The sequence below is a fragment of the Nicotiana tabacum genome, chromosome 11 (assembly GCF_000715075.1).
Source record: "Nicotiana tabacum cultivar K326 chromosome 11, ASM71507v2, whole genome shotgun sequence".
NCBI classification, from domain to species: Eukaryota; Viridiplantae; Streptophyta; class Magnoliopsida; order Solanales; family Solanaceae; genus Nicotiana; species Nicotiana tabacum.
Genome location: NC_134090.1, coordinates 85,224,571 through 85,233,681, shown reverse-complemented (window position 1 = coordinate 85,233,681; position 9,111 = coordinate 85,224,571).

The following is a 9,111-nucleotide window of genomic DNA, read 5'->3' as shown; positions in this document are numbered from 1 at the left end:
TTTAGAATGGACGAATTTTAAGTTAGACTAGTTTAGTTTCTGCAGATGACAGTATCCACTATCGCTGATTTTTACTCCTATGAACATGATATCTAGGATTACTGATTTTTGACCCTTGTAGACATAATTGTTGATTTTGACCTTAGTATCTGAATAATTTCAAACCCCTATAGGCATAATATCTAGTAGACAATGGAACAGGTAGGTTTTCCCTTGGAAATTCCTATAAGCATGATTTCTATACTTTATACGGATCTTAACTTGATACTGGGTTATAACTAATTGGGCCCTAAAAATATGATATCCAAATGGTGCCAAACGTGCAGAATTTTAGATAATTCATATAGGCAGATTATCTAGGTGTGAACAAGCAGGATTTAAAGTAAGTCCTATAGACATGGTTTCTAAATGTGATGTGAATATGAAGAATTAAAAGTAGTCCTATAGGCATGTTTTCTAAATGCGAATTGAGCATGTAGAAAATGCACTCCTATAGGCATGTTTTCTACCCTTGAGCATGCATAATACCCAACCCTTTTCACTGGCCAGCCCCAAATGTTCATTACAACTTATTACAAACCAAGAATACTGAATTACATCAGAAAAGTACAAAGAAAAGTAACAACTAAAGTAAGCCTGATTCTTGACTTCCTCTCTGTGTTATGAAATAAACCACCTCAAAATGCCATTGATCCAAAGCTTTTCTCATACATGAGTGTGTCAGAGTTCCCAAAGGCCTCAATAGGACCCCGGGCAGTGCTCACACCCAAGTTACATGATCAGAATAGAGATGGGTACAATGTAGAAATGCCATCCCTTATACGTCCAAGTTTAGAGGGAGCTCATGGGTCCCAAGTGTTGGCCCAAGAACAGGTGAAGTTTTAAAGAATGACAAATGAACTCAGTCATGGACTAGGTCCATCTTGTGAAGTAGTGTCATGATCGACCTACACATGTGAGATGCATGTGAATGAGATACGTCCTACTGATCAAGCAGCAATATCTCCTGATCTGATCGAAAAGGTTGCATATTGGATAAGGAGAGAAAGTCTCCTTATAGGAAGAGAACACAATCTAGATAAAGAGAGTCTTAGAGTTTGATATCTTCAACGACTCAACTACGATAGAAGATCAGAAATTGAGTCCCAATCGAACTTTGATTTCTAACATATAAAATGACAGTGATTGTTCTCTTTTACAGGTATTGCACAAACACAGAAGTTAAACTAAATTGAAAGCAAAAGAGAAAGGCAATTTTTCAAGCAATTTGTGTTAGATTTGAGTGTGCACTCCTGAAGCTACTTGAACGAGATAGAAGAACCAGTTTTATTGTGTTTTTTCTTATTCTAGTTCAATTGTAGTAGGTTGTTTAACGTTGTACCTTCAGCTTTCATAGAAGCAATTGTATTAGGTACTTTGAGTGTTCAAGTTATAAGCTAACTTGAAGTTTTCACAACAGTTGAGGTTGTGTGCCACAACGAGATTAGAGTTAATCCTTAGGTTTACAAAGTGTTTTTGTAAATGCTGTTTTGGGTCAGTGATTTTAGTGGAAGTTTGGGAAAATCCTACTGAGTAGTAGGTCATGGTTTTTTTCATCTTTTGAGCCAGGTGTTTTCCACGTAAAAATCTCTGTGTTCTTTATTTTATGTACTCTTTATTCCGCAAATAGTAGTAGTTAGAACACCTAGAAGAACCAGGTTTTTCTAGAGCAAAAATTGGGTACCACACAAATAACCCCCCCCTCTTGTGTGGTATTCACATTTAGAACATCAATTGGTTTCAGATCGGGTTATCCTTGAAGAGGCTAATACCTTAGGAAAATATCAACATGAGTGCACCACCTGGGAATTGAGAAGGGCAATCCACTACTAGGCCTCCACTTTTCAATGGTCTCTACTATTCTTGGTGGAAGAATAGGATGAGGGATCACATCATATGAGAAGACTATGAACTTTGGGACATAGTCACTGATGGACCTCTAGCAACTACTAAGAAGAATGCTGAAGGAGTGGATGTGCCAAAGACAAGAGCTGACTGCACTATTGAAGACCTGAAGAAGTGGGAGAAGAATGCCAAGGCCACAAAATGGCTTGTGTCTAGACTAGGTCCAGATGAGTACAGTAGAATTAAAGCTGTACCACTGCTAAGGAAATCTGGGACACTTTGCAAGTGGCTCATGAAGGAACACCCCAAGTGAAGAGGTCCAGAGGAACACTACTATATTCTCAGTATGAGAATTTCACCATGAAGGAAGTAGAAACCATCCAAGAGATGTATACAAGGTTCACCACACTGACAAATGAACTTAAGTCTCTTGGAAGGATTATTCTTGAAGAAGACAAAGTTGAGAAAATTCTGACAAGGGTTCTGCCAGTCTCTTGGGAAAGAAAAATCAGTACTATTCAGAAATCAAAGAACATTGCCACCCTCAAGCTGGATGAACTAATTGGAAACCTTACTACCTATGAACTGAGAAGGCAAACCACGAAAATGGATGCACCAAAGAAGGAAAGAAGTCTGGCTCTCAGAATTGCTGAAGGATCAGAGCTGGAGGATGATGAAATGGCTATGATCAGAAGAGATTTCAAAAAGTACATGATGAGAGGAAAAGGTTCTTCAAGAGGTACAACCTTCAACAAACTAAGGGCTCCTGAGAAACAGACCAATAAGGGTTGCTACAAATGCGGTAAGACTGATCACATGATCAAGAATTTCCCTCAATGGGAAATTGAGTGGAAGAGGTAAAGGCTGAACGAAGGAACATGAAGAAGGAACAGGTTCAACTAAAAAGGAATAAAGGATCAATAAAGGCTATGGTTGCTTCCTGGGGAGAAACATCACATGAGAAATCAGAAGATGAAGCTGGAGATAAACAAGCACTTATGGCCATCGGAGAATCAGATAATGAACAAGAGGTCCAAGTGAAGGGAAGCATGCAAATATGGTACATGGATAGTGGCTGCTCAAAATATATGACTGGAAGCAAGAACCAATTCCTTTCACTTGAGGACATAAGGGGAGGCAATGTCTCCTTTGGAAATGGGAAGAAAGGTGAGATCATTAGGTTGGAAGGGTAGGTAATACAGACTCTCACTCTATTGAGAATGTCTACTTGATAGATGGCTTGAAATACAGCCTGATCAGTGTGTCACAACTATGTGACAGAGGTAACCTTGTAGCATTCACCTCTACTAAATTCTTTGTGATTAACCTTACCACTAATAAGATTGTTTTGCAGGGAAAAAAGTTAATAATATTTACATTGTAGATTTGTCTACTCTCTCAGAAAATGAACTAACCTGCCTAAGTGTGCTGGATAATGATCCCCTCCTGTTGTACAAAAGACTTGGTCATGCCAGTCTGAATCAGCTAAACAAATTGGTTTCTAAGGACTTGGTGATATGGTTACCCAACATCAAGTTCAAAGAAGAAAAAGTTTGTGAGGCCTGTGCAAGAGGGAAGTAGGTAAGATCATATTTCAAAAGCAAGAAAATGGTAAGCACAACCAAGTCGTTAGAACTGGTCCATATGGATCTCTGTGGTCCAATGAGAACCATGAGCAGAGGAGGAAAGAAATATGTAATGGTACTTGTTGATGATTATTCTAGATTTACCTAGGTACTATTTCTAACATCTAAAGATGAAGCATTTCACATGTCCACTGCCTTTGTTAGAAAAACTCAGAAACAATTAGGAAATCAACTTACATCAATCAGGTCTTATCATGGAACTGAATTTGAAAATGCTAAGTTTGCTGAATTTTGTGATAAAAATGGTATAGTTCACAATTTCTCTGCCCCCAGGATCCCTCAACAAAATGGAGTAGTTGAAAGAAATAACATGACTCTTGAAGACATGGCTAGGACTATGCTTCTTTCTAGTAAACTACCCTATAGCTTCTGGGTAGAGGTCGTAAACACTGCATGTTACATTATCAATTGATGCATGACTAGACCTATTGAAGAGAAGACTCCCTATGAGTTACTTAAAGGGAGAAAACCAAATATATCCCATCTTAGGGCATTTGGATGCAAGTGCTTTGTGCACAATAATGGAAAAGACTCTCTAAGTAAGTTTGATCCCAGAAGTGATGAAGGAGTATTCTTGGGATTTTCTTCACATAGCAAATCATATAAAGTGTTCAATAAAAGAAATTTGTGTGTAGAAGAAAGTGTACATGTAGTATTTGATGAAACTAACATTCTTTCTGAGAGACAGGAACATGAATATGAAGCCATTGGATTGGTAAAGGATTTGACTGAAGCCTCAGCACACGTCAAAGTGGCACCAAAAGAAGGAACATGTGATGGAACAGGTTCTTCCATCCAGGGCAATCTGACAGGTGGAACTGATCAAAGAGAAATTGAAATAAATCCCCTAAAAGAACATGTTCATGACCCTGTTCCTCAGCAACAGAACATGGGAGAAACATCTAGCAGAAACTAGTTGGTTGTGAAATCTCACAAGTATCAAAGTTCTCATCCTATTGAGAACATTATCCCTAATCCAACATTCGGAATAAAAACTAGATCACAATTAAAGAATTTGTGTGCTTTTAATGCCTTTTTATCTCTTATTGAACCTAAAAATGTTGTTGAGGCTTTGCAGGAGCAGATTGGGTGAATGCAATGCAAGATGAACTCAATCAGTTCGAGATAAGTCATGTTTGGCATCTAGTTCCAAGACCCAAGGACAAATCAGTTATTGGTACAAAATGGATCTTTAGAAACAAACTTGATGAAGATTGAACAGTTACAAGAAACAAGGCAAGACTGGTGGTCCAAGGTTACAGCCAAGAGGAGGGCATAAATTATGATGAGACTTTTGCTCCAGTTGCAATACTAGAGGCAATCAGACTCCTCATGGCCATTGCAGCACACATGGAATTCACTCTTCATCAGATGGATGTCAAAAGTGCCTTCCTGAATGACTACCTAAAAGAAGAAGTGTTTGTAAAACAACCTCCAGGGTTTGAGAGCAAAGAATGTCCTGAGCATGTGTACAAGTTAGACAAGGCTCTCTATGGACTCAAGCAGGCCCCAGGAGCATGGTATGAACGACTGTCCAAATTCCTACTGGAGCATGGTTACAAAATAGGTAAAATTAACAGTACCTTATTCTTAAAGAAAAAAGGTAAGGATCTCCTTGTGGTACAAATATATGTTGATGACATAATCTTTGGGGCCACCACTGATAAGATAAGTAAGGACTTTGCAAATTTAATGGGGACTGAGTTTGAAATGAGTATCATGGGTGAGCTTAACTTCTTCTTAGGCTTGCAGATCAAACAAAGTCCTAATGGAACCATGATCCATCAGCAGAAGTATGCAAAAGAGCTTATCAAAAAGTTTAAAATGTAAGAATCAAAAGAAATAGACATACCCATTGCAACTGCCACTAAATTACACATTGATGAACCTGATTCATCAGTTGATCAAAAGTTGTATAGGGGTATGATTGGTTCACTCTTGTATCTTACTGCCAGCAGACCTGACATTGTTTTCAGTGTATGGCTTTGTGCTCGTTTTTAGGCAAATCCAAAAGAGTCTCACTTGACTGCTGTCAAGAGGATACTAAGATATCTGAAAGGCACCACTGATTTGTGTCTTTGGTACCCCAAAGGTAGTAATTTCAATCTAGTAGGATATGTTGATGCTGATTATGCAGGTTTCCTAGTGGATAGGAATAGCACCTCAGGTATGGCTCACTTTCTTAGTTCATGTCTTGTATCCTGGGCCACTAAAAAGCAAAATTCAGTGGCCTTATCCACTACTGAGGCTAAATATGTTGCTGATGCATCTTGTTGTGCTTAATTGTTATGGATCAAACAGCAGCTGGTAGATTTTAGTATTGAAGTTGGTTGCATTCCTATATTCTGTGATAACACTAGTGCCTTAAGTATGACAAAGAACCTTTTTCATCATAAGAGGACTACGCACATAGATGTTAGACACCACTTCTTAAGAGATAACTATGAGAAATGATTGATCTCCATAGAATTATGTGCTACTGATAAGCAAATTGCTGACATCTTCACTAAAGCACTGAGTAGAGAAAACTTTGAAAGGAACAGGTTGGAACTAGGGATGATTAAGATCACCTAATAGGTCCAGCTCATAATGCACAATGAAAAAAATGGAAAAAAAATTATTTTTTTTCTAGGAATTCTGAACCTGTGTAAATATCTAGATTAATTCTCACTCAGCTTCATACTTTAATTAGTATACTCCTGTGACATGTGTATATATGAATCACTGATCTCTTACAACATTTTCTCTATTATGGTATTTGAATCATGTTCAAGAGAGTTCTATATGAAGAACCTTGTTCATCAGTATGGGTTCATATGAAAGCTCAGGTATGTTTTCTATACTCTGCACAATTAGAAAGATTAATAATTCAATCATGAGCAAATTTCCTATACTTGTCAAATTCCTTGAAAATTCTATCAGTTGAGCGTTGAACTAGGTTCGTCCATATAGAACTCTAAACCGTGATTTTTGCCTAATATCTAGGAAGCCAAATCTATCATTAAAATTCTGGAATTTCAGTTTGATTAGACTTCTCTTTGACCCCTGAAAAAGCTGTCATTACTTACTTAATGTCCAATTTGCTTTAAATACACACCACATCTCTCCAGTCTTCTTCATAATTCTAAAACCGTCAAAAATTACTCTTTAGTTCTAATTGACCTCTTCTCCAATATTCCCAAATTCTCTGAAAAACGAAGAATCATGTCTAACCCACAAGATCATCCTGGCAGTCCTCCACCACCATCTCCCTCAAATTCATCCTCATCTACTCCACCCAGTACATCTCCCAAACCTAGGTTTCGAAGGCAGAAAATGCTTGCTCAAAAAGCTGTAGCATCTGGGGGCTCTGAGAAAGGTTTTAAATGAAAGGTTGAAAGCTAGCCAAGTGAAAGAAAGCCCACCTCCAAAGTCTGACTCTAGCTCTGATCTGAATCCATTCAATCCGCGACTAAGGGAGATGGACATGGGTCTTCTGGCACTGAAAAGACTCAAGAATCTCCTTCTGAGGTAAGTTCTTCTGTGGTTGAAAACTTAGAAACTAGGTTTTTTCTGGTTGGACCCATTAGGGATGTGAGTTTCATGAGATGAGTAGGAGTGGAGGTAAAAAGAAGTCTGAAGAAGAAAAAGAGAGAGATGGTGCATGTGGTGAAGAGAGGGGGAAAGGGAAGGGAGCAGTTCTTGCTATATTTGGGGTTGTACAAGATAGGTTAGATAAGAGTGGCATGAAGTTATGGGGAAGTGGTTCTAGGGAAGCAGCAGAGGGGTTGGTTCATCTAAGCAATCAAAGAGATGAACCTTTTTTATCTACTAAAGAAACCTTAGCTGACTTACTGAAAAAGGTTGGAGCAAGTTATGACCCAAAAAAACGCAAAGCTACTACACCAAAAGCCCCAAATGTTCCCAAGGCATCCAAGAAAAGAAAAACCTCATCCCCAACAACTACTGCCTCTTCAGTGCCTAGGGGTAGAGCCACAAGAAGCAGGGTAAAACATAGTAAAGCTGATCTACAAAAGGCTTTAGAGGAAAGAAAGAAAAAGAAAAAGGATAAGGGAAAGGGAAGAGTTGCAGAATCCTTAGAGGTTGTTGAGGAAGAAGATATGGAACTGGTCCATCAAGAGAGGGGTACAACAGTGGAGGTCCCTGCACCCAAGCCTAAGAAACCCAAGACTTCCTCCAAGAAGTCCTCCTCTGTGCTTGTAGCTGTTAAACCCATACTAGCCAAGAGGACAAGATCTGCAGTGAAAGCTAAACAAACCAAAGTTTATGATGATGATGATTAGAGTGGAGAAGAAGAAGAAGAAGAAGAAGAAGAAGATGAATCTGAGAAGGAACAGGATACGCTTGCCATTTTTGGAAGAAGAAAAATCTTAAAAGGTAGATTGTTGAAGGACCTGGTGGATGGAGTTGTCAGTAGCCAGGTAAAGGGAGTTCAAGTGCAGTTTAATGCTGTGAAACTGGGAGAGATTCTAGACATACACTCTGAAGGGTTTGATGACTATACTAGGCAAAGGTGGCCATTCCTGGACTCCCTCTCCACTGCCCTTGAAATCACCAAAAGGTTCTGTGATTTAGAGAATGTGAATGAAGCCAGAGCTGTGCAGAAGAGTGAGATGAGGCCTTAGCACAAGGTGGTGTTTGAGTTTGTCAACAAGTGCTTATTGCCAAGACAGGAGAGAAGGCACACCGCCAACTACATGGATCTAGTTCTTATGGAATGCCTGGAGAGAGGAAAGCAAATCAACTAGCCTGCCCTCATAGTCAAACTGCTACACAGGGTCATAAATGAAGGCTCATGCTACCCCATATGGCTTCATACTAACCATAGTTCTGGAAAGGCTCAATGTGCCTCTGAAGAAATGGGAAATGTCCTCGAGCAAAGAAACTTTGGCATCAAAAGTCTTCTTGCTTGTGACTATCCAGTCAATGCCATCCTAGTTGAACCTGGTTCATTCTTGAGGACACCCATCAACAGCAAGGTTAGGACTTTGGTTCAGGAATGTGCAGCTAAGGATGTTGAAATTGCTAGGCTCAAGGCTCGAGTGGTTGAAGTGGAAGTTGAGAGGGATGGTATCAAAATTGAGCTTGCAAAAGAAAAGGAGAAGAATGATGGAATTCTTCAGAACATGCTGAATCTTCTCCAAACTCAACCCTCCAGTTCCTCCAAGCCTTAGGACTCCTAGTTTCTGTCTCCTAAACTAGTTATAGTACCCCCAATGACCCAGATTAGAGACTTTTCGGTTTTTTGCTAATTATTTGGATGTTTTTCTTTCTTTTTGTGGATTGTTAATGGCAACATATCTCTCTCAATGACAACTGCTATCTTCTCTTGTTCAATAATTATTCTTACCTTGATATTTTAAATATGTTTGTTTGATTACTGATTATTACACCATGATTGCACTTGTAGTTGCCCCAGTGGCCATGAGTACTTATTAAAATCTGAAATTCACACTGTGTATGCAACTTTTCGATGATGCCAAAAGGGGGAAGAGATATTGTACTTTACACATTATTCTGAAATAAGTGATATTTATAACCTAATTAACCTGGTCCTTGATGAAAAGAAAATTTTCTAAGT